Genomic DNA, 17,277 nt, shown 5'->3' with positions numbered 1-17,277 from the left:
TTCCATACCGCAGATCCCCCTACACCATTTGCGTATCCTATATTTTCAATGGGATCTTCCTAACGCCGGTATTTAGAGTCGTGGCTGAAGTGAGCGTTAGAAATCTAACGACAAAACTCCAGCCGCAGAAAAAAGTCAGTAGTTAAGAGCTTTCTGGGCTAACGCCGGTTTATAAAGCTCTTAACTACTGTGCTCTAAAGTACACTAACACCCATAAACTACCTATGTACCCCTAAACCGAGGCCCCCCCACATCGCCGCCACTCTATTAAAAAATTTTAACCCCTAATCTGCCGCTCCGTACACCGCCACCACCTACGTTATCCCTATGTACCCCTAATCTGCTGCCCCTAATACCGCCGACCCCTATATTTATTAACCCCTAATATGCCGCCCCCAACGTCGCCGCCACCTACCTACACTTATTAACCCCTAATCTGCCGACCGGACCGCACCGCTACTATAATAAATGTATTAACCCCTAATACGCCTCACTCCCGCCTCAATAACCCTATAATAAATAGTATTAACCCCTAATCTACCCTCCCTAACATCGCCGACACCTAACTTCAAGCATTAACCCCTAATCTGCCGACCGGCGCTCACCGCTACTCTAATAAATTTTTTAACCCCTAAAGCTAATTCTAACCCTAACCCTAACACCCCCCCTAAGTTAAATATAATTTTTATCTAACGAAATAAATTAACTCTTATTAAATAAATTATTCCTATTTAAAGCTAAATACTTACCTGTAAAATAAACCCTAATATAGCTACAATATAAAAAATAATTATATTGTAGCTATTTTAGGATTAATATTTATTTTACAGGCAACTTTGTATTTATTTTAACCAGGCACAATAGCTATTAAATAGTTAATAACTATTTAATAGTTACCTAGTTAAAATAATTACAAAATTACCTGTAAAATAAATCCTAACTTAAGTTACAATTAAACCTAACACTACACTATCAATAAATTAATTAAATAAAATACCTACAATTATCTACAATTAAACCTAACACTACACTATAAATAAATTAATTAAATACAATACCTACAAATAAATACAATTAAATAAACTAACTAAAGTACAAAAATAAAAAAGAACTAAGTTACAAAAAATAAAAAAATATTTACAAACATTAGAAAAATATTACAACAATTTTAAACTAATTACACCTACTCTAAGCCCCCTAATAAAATAACAAAGACCCCCAAAATAAAAAAAATGCCCTACCCTATTCTAAAATTAAAATAGAAAAGCTCTTTTACCTTACCAGCCTGAAAAGGGGCCTTTGCGGGGCATGCCCCAAAGAATTCAGCTCTTTTGCCTGTAAAAAAAAACATACAATACCCCCCCAACATTACAACCCACCACCCACATACCCCTAATCTAACCCAAACCCCCCTTAAATAAACCTAACACTAAGCCCCTGAAGATCTCCCTACCTTGTCTTCACCACGCCGGGTTCACCGATCGATCCAGAAGAGCTCCTCCGATGTCTTGATCCAAGCCCAAGCGGGGGGCTGAAGATGTCCATGATCCGACTGAAGTCTTCATCCAAGCAGGAGCTGAAGAGGTCCATCATCGGGCTGAAGTCTTCATCCAAGCGGGAGCTGAAGAGGTCCATGATCGGGCTGAAGTCTTCTATCAAGCGGCATCTTCAATCTTCTTTCTTCCGGATCCATGTTCATCCCGCCGACGCGGAACATCCATCTTCACCGACGACCTCCCGACGAATGACGGTTCCTTTAAGGGACGTCATCCAAGATGGCGTCCCTCGAATCCGATTGGCTGATAGGATTCTATCAGCCAATCGGAATTAAGGTAAGAAAATTCTGATTGGCTGATGGAATCAGCCAATCAGAATCAAGTTCAATCCGATTGGCTGATCCGATCAGCCAATCAGATTGAGCTCGCATTCTATTGGCTGATCGGAACTTTTCTATTTTAATTTTAGAATAGGGTAGGTCATTTTTTTATTTTTGGGGTCTTTCTTATTTTATTAGGGGGCTTAGAGTAGGTGTAATTAGTTTAACATTGTTGTAATATTTTTCTAATGTTTGTAAATATTTTTTTATTTTTTGTAACTTAGTTCTTTTTTATTTTTTGTACTTTAGTTAGTTTATTTCATTGTATTTATTTGTAGGTATTGTATTTAATTAATTTATTGATAGTGTAGTGTTAGGTTTAATTGTAGATAATTGTAGGTATTTTATTTAATTTATTTATTGATAGTGTAGTGTTAGGTTTAATTGTAACTTAGGTTAGGATTTATTTTACAGGTAATTTTGTAATTATTTTAACTAGGTAACTATTAAATAGTTATTAACTATTTAATAGCTATTGTACCTGGTTAAAATAATTACAAAGTTGCCTGTAAAATAAATATTAATCCTAAAATAGCTACAATATAATTATAATTTATATTGTAGCTATATTAGGGTTTATTTTACAGGTAAGTATTTAGCTTTAAATAGGAATAATTGATTTAATAAGAGTTAATTTATTTCGTTAGATTTAAATTATATTTAACATAGGGGGGTGTTAGACTTAGCTTTAGGGGTTAATACATTTATTAGAGTAGCGGTGAGATCTGGTCGGCAGATTAGGGGTTAATTATTGTAGGTAGGTGGAGGCGACGTTGGGGGCGGCAGATTAGGGGTTAATAAATATAGGGGTCGGCGGTGTTAGGGGCAGCAGATTAGGGGTACATAGGGATAATGTAGGTTGCGGCGGTGTACGGAGCGGCAGATTAGGGGTTAATAATAATATGCAGGGGTCAGCGATAGCGGGGGCGGCAGATTAGGGGTTAATAAATATAACATAGGGGACGGCGGTGTTAGGGGCAGCAGATTAGGGGTACATAGGGATAACGTAGGTTGCGGCAGTGTACGGAGCGGCAGATTAGGGGTTAATTGTATAATGCAGGTGTCAGCGATAGCGGGGGCTGCAGATTAGGGGTTAATAAGTGTAAGGTTAGGTGTGTTTAGACTCGGGGTTCATGTTAGGGTGTTAGGTGCAGACTTAGGAACAATGGGGCTGCGTTAGGAGCTGAACACTGTTTTTTTGCAGGTGTTAGGTTTTTTTTCAGCTCAAACAGCCCCATTGCTTTCTATGGGGGAATCGTGCACGAGCACGTTTTTGAAGCTGGCCGCGTCCATAAGCAACGCTGGTATTTAGAGTTGCAGTGGCGGTAAATATGCTCTACGCTCCCTTTTTTGGAGCCTAACGCAGCCCTTCTGTGAACTCTAAATACCAGCGGTATTTAAAAGGTGCGGGGGAAAAAAAGCATGCGTAGCTAACGCACCCCTTTTGGCCGCAGAACTCTAAATCTAGCCGTTAGGTTCTAGCTGCTGATTGGTGGCTGCATATATATATGTGTATATATATATATATATATATATATACCGATTTTCATTGGCTCACCCATGTATTCAGTTAGAAACCAGTAGTGCATTGCTTTTCCTTCAACAAATGATACCAAAAGAATAAAGCAAATTTGATAATAGAAGTCAACTAGAAAGTTGTATAAAATTGTATGTTCTGCCTAAATAATGAAAGAAATGTTTTGGGTTTCATGTCCCTTTAAATTATAATTCTAACTGATCTATGACATGGTAAATAAATAATAATGAGTTTTTCTAATGATTTTCCTACATAATTCACTATTATAGTTTATTAGAGTACAGTTTATCTGAATGCATTTAAGAAATTAGAGTCTTCTGGTACTGAAATGGTTAATGATAAAGGAAATAAATGATAGATTGTTAGTTTATGTGCCTAAACTATATATAAATTTGCTAATCATGAGAACATGTACTCTGTATGTTAATATAAGTAATACCAAACAAAAATACCTGCTCCAAAAATATATATAACCAAGCAGTTATATCAATAGCTATTATTGCATGCAGAATTAATGTTAGGTTCTACAACAAACCTGCACAAGTTAAACAGTATGTTTTGTATTACATATTAAAATGAGTTATACACCTGAGACATGATCAAATAATATTTAACTCAGGCAGCAGCAATAGATATAATTGGTTAATTTGGTTAAAATGAACATGAAGGCAGCAGGATATCCAGCTAATCTATTGAGAACTGTTCATACAATCTAAAATCATGAAGTGCTTTAGAACACACTGCTTTACTTTTCATTAGTGAGAGGTGACTAAGAGATATTCAGCTGGTGCAGTGGCATCTGGCGCTAGGAATCTGCACTATTGAGCAGTTACATGAAATTGTAAAATCGATTTATTGAATGGCAGGTGTTATAACTAGAGGCAGATGGGAAGCATCACCGTGTCTAAAAAAATACAATCGATTTACAGTCAAACATTTCATCTGGATCGTTATCTTGTTTGATCACAATGTTATCTCTGTATTGGCTAACTTGTAAATGATTAGTAAGGGTGAATAGCTCCCGGCATGTGGCTATTATACAAACTAAATAGATAACTGCTGTAATTAACCCCTTGCAGCTCTGACCCCTCTAGCACTTTGTTAAGGTTTAGAAGTAAATTGCTGCTTGATTACACTGTTAATGTCGTTAGGATTAACTATTTCCTTTTCATAACCTTTTGCGAGTGAATTTAAAGGGACACTGTACCCAAAAATTTTCTTTTGTGATTCAGATTGAGCATGAAATTTTAAGCAACTTTCCAATTTACTCCTATTATCAAATTTTCTTCATTCTCTTGGTATCTTTATTTGAAATGCAAGAATGTAAGTTTAGATGCCGGCCCATTTTTGGTGAACAACCTGGGTTGTCCTTGCTGATTGGTGGATAAATTCATCCACCAATAAAAAAGTGCTGTCCAGAGTACTGAAACCAAAAAAAAGCTTAGATGCCTTCTTTTTCAAATAATGATAGCAAGAGAACGAAGAAAAATTGATAATAGGAGTAAATTAGAAAGTTGCTTAACATTGCATGCTCTTTCTGAATTACAAAAGAAAAAAATTGGGTTCAGTGTCCCTTTAAGCAATGGTCTCCTCTCCACTATAGCAGCTTTACTTACAGATCGATGCAAGCATTTGATGGTCAGAGGTTATGTCTGCATTGTAAATAGCGCAATGCTTTTGGTATAATATAAATAAATGGGTAGACTAATGAATGTCTAGCAATTCATATCCATGTGATACTGACTTTCACTAGTATGTGATAATGTGTGCAGAGCATGATTACAAGTCCTTATTATGCTAAATGTAATAAAGTGTCGCATTACCCTCTAGCACACAAGCTGTTAATTATCGTTGAAGGTTGCAGAACTGGTTAGCAGAGGTCACCTTATAGACCCAGCTGTGTCCTCACCCTTTTGTGCAAGGTGCCAAGTTCGGCTTCTTTGCAGTGTTATCCTTACAGGCACGTGGCTGTTCTCCCCCCACCACCACTCCTGTGATTGAGGCACACGCCATGCTCATTAAAATATCAATGGGAGAGCCATGTGTCAGCAACAGTTTGCTTAGGCCATCCTTTCCAATTCTCTTCTCCAGTGCAATCAGGAAACATTTCCTAACATTTGTGCCCCAGATCATCCCTGTTATCTTCCTTACCAATAGAGCTTGCTGCATATCAGTAATATCAGTAATTCATTAAAGGGACATTAAACACTTTGATATGGTAATATACAATTATAAATTGTATATATAAGCCAAATTTGCAATATACTTTAATTATTTATTTTGTCCTCTTTTCCTGAAATTCCATTCTGAAATTGTGAGCTTTTCCGTTCCTGTTAGAAATGGAAGTGCAGAACACTGTTATATTTCACATAACCATTGGCTGCACACTCTAGTGACCTATTTATAACTGTCCCTAATTGGCCACAGGAGAGAAGGCAACCTAAGTTACAACATGGCAGCTTCCATTGTTTTATTAGACACTTAAACTTTACACTTATTTTGTCAATATTTAATCAGCTAATGAAACTTTAAAAATACATCTACATGTTATTCTCGGACTAATCTTTTATTTGAATGCATCATTCTATCTAGCATTTATGTAGTGTTTATTGTCCCTTTAAAAAAATCCCTACATCTTCTGGTATGCACAGTTAATGGAAATAATTAATACTTTTAATAGACTACTCTTTTGATGTACCTTATCTTTTTTTGGTGCAATTGTTAGCTGGTTCTGATAACTTATCTATCATTTATTGATCAACATAAAACATTTAGAGATATATGATGGCCATATGCTTAAACTGATCTGAAACACAAATTAACTGACTAAAATGTGCTCTAGTGTCCTGTAAACAGTTATCATAAAGTTACTCTTTTGTTTTCCTGTCATCCACATGCTGAGATTCTGCCAATCTGCATCATCAGTGTTGAGGTCACTTGTGCACATGACACATGCTCACTTCCTTGAAAGATCTGGGAGGAGCATCTTTACTGGATGCTTACAACATGTAGACAAGTATGTTCCTTTTTTTTACATAGGTATGTTTATGTGGTATTTCTAATCAGCTTTTTACAAACATGTTGCCTCATTTTCAAGTGATTCAGCATTTGAATAAGCTGTCCCTTTAATTATTATATTAATACCTATGTTTCTAGCCCATCAGTTTGCATGAACATGGTTCCCATCCGGCAATTTATATGCATTTTAATATTATAGTGTAAATATGGAATATGTTTATATGGAACTAAGTAGTTTATTGTTGTTGTTTTTTTTGGGGGGGTGTTAAAATGCTTTTTCAAATATATAGTAACAATTATGTTTTTTTTTCTAACAAAGGTAGGAATACTCAGAATTAATCAATAACCTTTTTTATATAAATAATTATCAGGGCGGGTCAAGTTCTACTAAAAAAAGTGTGGGAACTCACCAAGACTTCCACCCCCAAAACAAATTATATTGTTTTATACACATACACATACACACACTATATTTATATGTTTATAATCTATACACTTTGGTTAATGAAAGCAAAGCAAATCCAATTAAGAGTTGAATGGTTGCCTTTGGGCCTGAGACTCCTCCCCTGTCACAGAGTCTCACCCACTTAAGGTGCAATAGTCCTATTTCTGCTGAGGGGAGCTAAATAACCCCAGAGCAAGCCACACAGAAATGTAAGCACAGTGCAGGGTGATCACACAGCAGGATTGCTGACAGGCTTGCATTTAGTGTATAGTAGGAAGTTTTACTGCCCATTACTACAGGATCTCACTATCCCTCTAATCCAGCTCCTCCCATCAGCAGCAGCAGTGTTTACTTAAGCATTTCTGTTCTCTGTCCAGGGGAACTTAGTTCAACCTGCAAAAATAGTGCAGGAACTCCGTTCCCATGCGTTCCTGCTCGACTTGACCCCTGATTATCACTAACTTTGACAAAATATCAAAGGTAAGTAATTCATTCAGAATAAAAGACTTAGGTGCTGGGAGAGCAGGGGGTTTGCAATCAAGGATCTTGCTTAGTAAACCTCACATCTCATCAGCTCTTTATTGGTCTCTCTATGGATATGCCAGTAATAGTTCCCTAACTTGTCTCACCACCACTGCTGCTTCCTCAAGTCTAAACCAAGGCAAGAGAACTCAATCACAAAACAGCTACTCAGTGGTGTGAAGGGAAAGGAAACCTAGATGCTGCTGTGAACAAGTGGTTCAGTGTTTAATCAAGGTTGATCTGTATATTTTTGGTCAACAGTAAAGTTTATGTTGTCTTATTGGCAGCCAGAGGATCATCACTGCAATAGGTTGTACAGACAACACACAGTTATGAATGTTAAGTGTTACCAGCAGCCAGAGGATCTATTATCATTTTGCTGTGTATTACTAGTAGACAAGGGATTAATTAAAACTATACTGTATGTTACTGGTTGATCTAGGCTTACTTATAACTATGTTATGAGTTATATTGTTAATTAGGGTCAAATACTATTCAGGATCACATGATAAGATTGGGTGACCAAGAGGGACATTACCAAAGTCATTGCTGGGGGTAGCAGCAGCTAACATCCTAAATCAGAGAGTAAAGACAAGAATATTCATCTATTATGGACCCTTGTGTTGTACTGCCCCCTCCCACAAACACATGCCTTCTCATGGCTCTAGGTCCAATAAGGAAATACATTGCAACAAATCCTTTCACATTTTACATAAAATTAAACAGAGGATGTTTGTAATAAAGTAGTACTTCCATATCTATTGTGATATCTTCTGACATTATCACTGATGACAGGGTAGTACCTTGTGCTTTCCCTATTTTTTAGACGTACAAAGCAGAAGAATTTTAGCTACATAAGTTGGTCACTCATGGAGTAAAACAAAAGAATAACTAAAAATCATATAAATCAGTAGTTAGCATATGGGTCATTCTTGGACCATAATGTGTGTACATATATAAGAAAGAAAGATAACTACATTGTGCCATAAACTAAACATTGATTATTATAGTACATTGTAGACATTGGAAAGATACTACAGACTCAAATTCACACTACACAAGTGGCTTTAAGAAAGGCTATTTTTTATTCTCTCTAGAGGCTAGCATCTTGACTATCTAGCTATATATTTATGCATAATCTACTCCCCAATGCTTGTAACATAACATCATGTGTAACTAAGAATGCACTCTTGGACAGTACATACAACATAAGATCCTTAATAAAGATAACATTGCTCCAACAAATCTCTGACATTACTCATCAGGAGCTTAGGATATGCAACCCAAAATTTTTCTTTCATGATTCAGATAGAACATACAATTTTAAACATTCCATTGTACTTCTATTATTTAATTTGCTTCATTCTTCAGATATCCTTTGATGAAGAAATAGCAATGCACATGGGTTAACCAATCACACGAGGCATGAGCAGGCACCAATCAGCAGCTACTGGGCCTATTTAAATAGGCTTTTTAACAAAGGATATCAAGAGAATGAAGCAAATAAGATTATAGACGTAAACTGGAAATTTGTTAAAAATGACATGCTCTTGCTTAATCATGAAAGAAAAATGTTTGCGTTTCATGTCCCTTTAACCCCTTAAGGACCGTGCATTTCAGACAAAAAACTTCCCCAAAAGACCAGAGCATTTTTAGCATTTTTTGCCATCACTACATTTAAACAGAAATAGAGCCTTTTTATGTATTTATCTATCAAAAATATATATATATATATTTTAGTAGACAACCCAAGGTATTGATCTAGGCCCATTTTGGTATATTTCATTCCACCATTTCACCGCCAAATGCGATCAAATAAAAAAAAAACTTTCACTTTTTCACAAATTTAGGTTTCTCACTGAAATTATTTACAAACAGCTTGTGCAATCATGGCACACATGGTTGTAAATGCTTCTCTGGGATAACCTTTGTTCAGAAATAGCAGACATTTATGGCTTTTGCATTGCTTTTTGGTAATTAGAAGGCCGCTAAGCACCACAGTAAGGGGTTAATTAGGTATCTTGTAGGGTTAATTTTAGCTTTAGTGTAGAGATCAGCCTCCCACCTGACACATCCCATCCCCTGATCCCTCCCCGATCCCCCTCAAACAGCTCTCTTCCCTCCCCCACCTCACAATTGTCACTACCATCTTAAGTACTGGCAGAAGGTCTCAGTTTGCTGCAAATTTGGCTAATTTTCATAAAAAAATAAATACCTATTTTTTCTGTAGTGTAGCTGCCCCCCCCCCTTAATACCCCCCTCCCAGATCCCTTTCCGTTAAGGGATCCCCCTCATCGCCCCTACTCCCTCCTTCCCCCTCAATGACACAGTTTTTAAACAAAAATGTATATTTCCTGTAGCGTAGCCAAGCGGTCCCACCCACTCCTACCCTCCTTCCGCCTCCTCCGGCGATGGGCTGCCCACCCGCCTCCTTCCTTAACCTCCCACCCACCAACGATCGGCATCACTGCTATCCAATTCTGCATTGGTAACTCTGCAAATCTATTTCTGCAGTGCCCTACTTGTGGGTCATGCAGAAATAGCGCGATCTTGCTATTTTGCGCTAGATCGCGGCAGAGAGAAGCCCAGGACTGCAGTGACGTACAGGGTACGTCGCTGGTCCTTAAGGGCATGACAACCAGCGTTGTACAGGATACCGCGCTGGTCGTTAAGTTGTTAAGCCAAGTAGACAACCCCTTTATATGTTAATATAAAATCTTTATGTATAGTAAAACAACTTATACTTCCAATATTTATGTTGGCTCCTTTTAATATAGTTTAACCATGAAAATTGTGAGTTTTTCAATTCTCAGAACTAAAAATGTACCATGCATACTTCACAGTGCTAACCCTGCCACATACCTTTTCCTAATTGGTTTTTAAATATAACTGCAAACCAGATCACTTGATATTAACATTATGACCATGTTGCAGCAGACTCAAGCCCAGATTGTCTCCTCCAAATAAAGCAAGTGGTGGACAGAGTTTGACTACTGAAAAAAAAGTGCAGCAAATAAGAAGGGTTTATTTTTGTGTGTTATTGTGTAGACTTGGCTGATATGATATTCCATAGTAGCATGTACATGAAATAGAAAACTTGAAGATTAAAGGGACATTTAAGTGTTAAAGGAATACTGAACCCAATGCTTCTTAATATTGGTTAAAAATACAGCTTATTGCTAAGCACTTTGTGTCCTTATTGCCAGCAACACAGGGGCAGTGATTTTACCCTCATATTTCCAATAACCCATACAGTGAAATGATCTGATCCTCTTACAGACAGACACTCATACAATACAGCAATGTGACAAACTTATTGCTAATAATAAGTAAGGATAAGGATTTAACCCTGATAAATTGAAGTATTTTAACCTCATTGCTGTCAGTAACACACATAGTAGATTTAACGCTTATATTACCAGTAATACAATGTGTATAGTTATTTAATTTTCTTGTGGACAGTAGCACACACTCAGAAGGAATTTTCCTCTTTACTGCCAAGAATATCCAATTACCCCAATAACCTCTTCAGCAGTTGGCCTCTGGAGATCCCGTGTCTAAAAAATGCAGTGGTTCTTCATCTACCCCTGATGCTTTGCTGGGCTGCTCATATCTAGCTGGCAAATGGATGTCTGTAATGGACATAAGTAAACTGGACCTAGTCTTGAAGTTTAAGCTGAGCATGACGCCAGTTTCCCAGTAACTAGGGCAGCATATTTATGCTGAGGGGCACAAGTCTAAACTGTGGAGTGCTGTTTAGTATTCAGGGGCTCAGAATTTGACACTCTAGGCCTGATTTTCTAGATCAAGGTGCAATTATTTATTCAAATGTATTACATCTTTTAGCATGTTCAGCATAATTGCTTGATATACAATCATGTATTATTTCATATCTACTATTTTAAAACTAAAACAATTAAAAATTAATGTTGATCATGTTTTTTTTTATTTTTGGGTGTGCTGACATTTATAATAGATACATATGTATTAGTAACACACATGCTAAACAGGCAGCTGATACAACAAAATTACAAACCTTGCTTTTGAGTGGTTTGATCAAATTATCAATTTAACCCAAGAGATCTAGTTTGGCTAGAAAAAAAAACACCCTACCAAAATATACCCTAAAATGAAGCTTACTGACACGGGGCACTATGATCTAAAGCTCTCCTCTTTTGCAATATTATCTAAGAAGTCTCATCAGTACTGCGCAGTTCATAAAATAATTTCAGAAAGGCATATGTTACTGTAAGAGCTATTTATCTAGCTATGCAGGGTTCTGAATATGAAGGTGAGACACAGACATTACAATATAATGCTCCAAAAAAAGCCCCCAAAGATTTGGCATGATTACTCTCCATGCCGGAATTTTTTTGGTCAGTCCATATAACTTAAAAACCATCTTGGATTTCTTTGAGTTGGGTCTAGAGCAGTTCAGGTTGGAAAATGACGTTAATATCACGCACAAATCTTCCTTTCAAATGAAGAAAATAGTTTAATATTGTTATGAAAAGATATCTGACCACATCACACTTTAAAAACAAAATAAAATGAATACATTTCTGTTATGCATAATGCAGGGCTGTTAACTTGTTATTTTTGTGGACTAATGAGGCAGAATAAAATTATGTGTGTGTTACATATGCACTTTTTAATACATTGCCAGGGATGGATTTCTCAGAAGAAGAGTTGTTAGCTACCTGGGGCATATTGAAAACAGGGGCCCTATATTCCTCAGGATTCAGAATTTTAATCTGATTAGCTGTCATTTTTCTTACCAATCTACATTGCTTTGCGTTGATGCCAATGTCATGTGGGAAGATGGGCTTCAGGGAAACGTCTGCACAGGTACTCGTACATTATCATGTATATTTTAAGACATTAAATTCACTTTAAGGTATGAAGTTTATATTAGATGCCTGAATATGAGAATGATAATGTCTTTACAATTTGTTCCTCACAGAATGTTGGAGGGATTCTGTGTCACTATTGCTCTCTATTAGTAAAATGGCAAGCAGTATATTTATAAAACACTAGTGACTACATTACAAATAGTCTGACAGTCCATTTAGTTGTCTCATTTAATGAATTATTAGAAATATATATATATATATATATATACATACACAATAATTATAATAATCACATACTGTTTCATGTTTTGTTTGTTTTGTTTACAGAAAACATGTTTCATACATATATGCATCTATACATTTCTTGTCTATATACAATTTGCTCTTTTAGAAAATATGAGCCTAAATGTGCCTCCTCGAATGTAAAATTACAGATGTCTGTGCTATTTTATTGCAAGTATTAGAATGATGTTGTTAACAAATTTTCTGTTTTGTTTTTTTATTAGTTTTAATTTGACTCCACCACACACTCCAGTTAAAGTTAAGTTAAAGGGACACTGAACCCAATTTTTTTCTTTTGTGATTCAGATAGAACATGCAATTTTAAGCAACTTTCTAATTTACTCCTATTATCAAATTTGCTTCATTCTCTTAGTATGTTTATTTGAAAAGCAAGAATGTAAGTTTAGATGCCGGCCCATAATTGGTGAACAACCTGGGTTGTGCTTGATGATTGGACAGCACCAATAAACAAGTGCTATCCATGGTTCTGAATCAAACATTTGCTGGCTCCTTAGCTTAGATGCCTTCTTTTTCAATTAAAGATAACAAGAGAACGAAGAAAATTTGATAATAGGAGTAAATTAGAAAGTTGCTTAAAATTGCATGCTCTTTCTGAATCATGAAAGAAAAAATGTGGGTTTAGTGTCCCCTTAAGTATACAATTGTAGTTAAAGGAACAGTAAAGTCATTAGTCATTCATGATTTAGACAGAGCATACAATTTTAAACTACTTTCTAATTTACTTCTATTATTTAATTAGCTTTATTCTCTTGTTATCCTTTGCTGAAAGGTTTATCTAGGTAATTTTAGGAGCAGCAAAGAACCTAGGTTCTAGCTGCTGATTGGTAGCTGCATATATATACCGATTGTCATTGGCTCACCCATGTGTTCAGTTAGAAACCAGCAGTGCATTGCTGCTCCTTCAACAAAGCATAGCAAGAGAATGAAGCAAATTTGATAATAGAAGTAAACTGGAAAGTTGTTTAAAATTCTATGTTCTGTCTAAATCATGAAAGAAAAATGTTGGGTTTCATGTACCTTTAATGTTGAATACAATAACAATATTCACCATCATCCTTATTATTAGTAAGTATTAATAGGTGATAATATACATATAGTGCACATATATAAACAAGTTATAAATCACCAAGCCAATTTGTTTGCTGCTTATTGTGTTATTTAACCCCTTGCTTGCAACATATTGCAGCCCCCATGGCAGCCAGTGGGTTAAACATGGAAGGCCTTGATAGAATTTCCAACATCACTGCTCGAGTCCATCTGTCTGATATTGTATGTGGTTCTCCAGTACTGAAGCCATACCCCTGATCTCTATGGCTGTGCCAGATGGCGTCTCCGGCTACATCACCCTGCTTGGGGTGGCTTTGCTTAGTGCAGTAAACCTGCAGTACAAGTCAAAAAATCAAAACACACATATATATGAACATCTGTTGAAGTCAATATTACCTAGTTTGTCTCTCAATGGTGAATTAAAGAGCCCCTGACCCTTCTGCTCCATTATATACAGATTTTAAATTATTATGAAGCTCTGATGCTATCTCGCCACTACAGAGAGTGCAGGATATTACAATTGACCATGAATAGCAACTAATGGTTATCTACAATATGTTGGGTCTGCTATGTAAATTTAGTGCAAAATTAGTTTCTTTATTTTATATAGATTGCACTTTTTATAGGTATAGTATATATTCCTGGATTCTTATCAATGATCTGTGATTACTAAATGACCTAATATCCATATTTATGTTTAATTGCAAGCTCCTTTGTCCACCACCATTATTATTCTTTGTCTGCTACAACAAATGCCATTTCTATGATTGATGATACAACATTGTGCAATGGTAGGTTATAGTGTGCTTTGTAAATAAAAATATATAATGCTAAAGGAGATGCTTTGTTGATAGTAGCCTATTGCAAAATATGTATTAAATGTGTACCAATTAGAATAGAATATGTTAAGTCCAAATGTACAGCTGATTTTATACCATTGTCATAAACTAGAGAACAATGTCAGTGCTAGAGTTCTAGAGTGAAAAGGCCAGATTAAAATAAGAACGTTTTTTTATGTTCATGTTCCAGACATATAAAAATGTATTAGATTATAGTAGTAAAAATGACTATTTTTCCCTGTCTGTAAGTCACAATCTTCTCTGCCTGGGTCTTTAGTTTGGTTTCTGTATTATAAAATGCAAATATTAGTCTATATTCATTTAAAACAACAAATATTACCTTTCTGTTTACAGTACTGTACTATCTTTCTGAGGGTGTTATGTATACAAAAGTATTAAACATGATTAAAAAAACTACCTTTAGATTGCATGCATGTGCTGTATATGCCATGTAAATATTGCCTAAATGACTTAAGATACTGTTGTTTACACTTGGTCCCATCCCTTCTCCAAACTGTCCCATTTTACAGATGAACATATTCCAAAAGCCAAACTATTCCGTAATCCAAACTTTTTCAAGTCCCAAGCAGTTTGGATAAAGTGTTTTCTACGTGTAGTACCTGCAGTTCATGGTAAAGATATAAATCCTGTAAACATTACCGTAATATAGGCTTTGTATATTCCATTGCTTGTATAACCATTGTCTTGCTCACATGTTTTGCAAAGGGCTCTTTTAAGAGTTAATCGTGTCTTAAAATCCTACAAAATCAGCAGGTATTTCAGAGAACTTTCACAAAATGTAAAGGTTTTCTGTAGTAGTAGAAGATATACATTAATTAAATATGAAACATATAATTCACACAGATTTTCAAAAACATTCCATAGCTTGTGGACAAAACAATAACATTTATTGTTGATGATTATATACATATAGTTGCTATGCCATAATACATAGAGGCTTAATTCCCTGTATGTGTAAAAAAGAGTTTTCAACATTTGCTAAAATGTGTATTCATTTGCAGCTGAGTTAAAGGGCCACTGTAAGTAAATATTTTCTATGCCTGTTACTAACTACCCCAAATACGCTTTTTATCAATAGCATTTCATTAACATATCTCTACCGTATATCAGAAATCTTGTCTGCAAATTTAATTGTTTTCCAAACCCACTCCATGGGTATCCTTTGCTCTGTACCAATCCGCTTACAATACCTAGGTTTCAAAATGGCGCTTAAACACAAAGTTATTGGTTTAAGTATTTTGAACATGCAGTGCTGAAAATAGTGGGCAGGATAACGTGACATCATCGGCGAATAAGATATAACTTTTAGAACGTTATGAAACTTTGTTTTGGAGAAAATATAGGTCAGTAGGTTTTAATTAATGTTTATTAACTTTAATATGTTAGTTGTTTAGCTTAAAAATTATAACAGAAAGTAATCCTTTAATTTGGTCTACAATAGTAAATGTATAGACTACGTTTGCATTATTTTTATGTAGGACATAATAATAATTTCCAGATAAATACCATTTTTATGTACTTTCTACATTTATTCCCATCACACAAATAGACTGCTGGCACCCCTAGGTTAAATTGACAATACTTTCTGACTGTGCAACCCACTTCCTGTCATGATCATGGCACCACTAACATGCCCACTGACTACTGCAAGACCATAAGCATATCTGTTTAAGAAGACCTTGTATAATGTTTTGTATATAACTAAAATGTTTCTGATTGTCTGTGCTGGACAGCCTAAAGTACAAAACACAGATTGTATGATGCGACAGTATAATGCAGTGTTATCACGACCAACCTGGATGGTTCCCCTTTGAAAGAAAGTGCATTGCATAATAAAAAATCTAACCTTGAATATCCCTACTAATGCATTAGACAGTGAAAGGATGGACATGTTTATTTCCTTTGTAGCATAAGTTAGAAATGTATTAAGCAATGAATATAATTATTTTTTATCATCTTTGATATTAAGAGGGATCAATTTAAGGTGACATATAAAGTGAAATTAAGCATCACTTACAACATAAAGTTAATCAGTGGCTAATAGGCTTGTCATTGCATTAGTAACTCTTACCTAATGTAGGTCCAAGAGTCATGATCCTACTGTTCTACATTAACATCTCCTGGTCTGTTAACTATTTAAAGCTCTGAAGGAATACAAGTCTGGTCATGTGAAGCACACTATACATTAACTGATATATAATTTCTGTGTATTACCATACTTTGGAATATATTTTACTGCACTGTGCTGCACATCAAAAGTCCATACAAATCTAGTGTTTTTTCAGCATATTTCTTTCAAACCTTTGTTTTCTAACCCTGACCCTAGTGTGTTTTAGTTTGTATTTCTCTTACCATTGGGTAGGAAATGAAGGCTGGAAAAAAGCAAGACATATAATAAATGATGAATGATTTTATGGCAGTGTGTAAGGGTGTTTATTTTTCTTGATGGAAATTAAGTGTAAATAAATCAGCAAGTGTAAAACTGTTTAATGGGGCAGAATAATCCCTTAAGGGCTGCCTGAAGTAGAGTGAACACAAATGCTACATGTACTGATTTGAAAACTGTATGACATCATGCTTAATATTTCACATAAACATGCACTGATATGATACATGTCATAAACGCAAAATCTAGTTGAATCAAGCTCTCCAGATAAATGTGTTGTTTTCTGATATGAGACATGGTTTAGTGTAATAGAGGAGTTGCTGTTTTGTACAGGTGAATCAATAGGTTTACTGCTTTATGAGCTAAGGGATAGATAGTAGAAGGCAAGCGTGCACTCATTAACATACAGCTGAAGCTTTATCTGCCCAAC

The sequence above is a fragment of the Bombina bombina genome, chromosome 1 (assembly GCF_027579735.1).
Source record: "Bombina bombina isolate aBomBom1 chromosome 1, aBomBom1.pri, whole genome shotgun sequence".
In the NCBI taxonomy this organism is placed as follows: domain Eukaryota; kingdom Metazoa; phylum Chordata; class Amphibia; order Anura; family Bombinatoridae; genus Bombina; species Bombina bombina.
The sequence above is the reverse complement of the archived record's forward strand: the minus strand, read 5'-3'. Positions refer to the sequence as shown.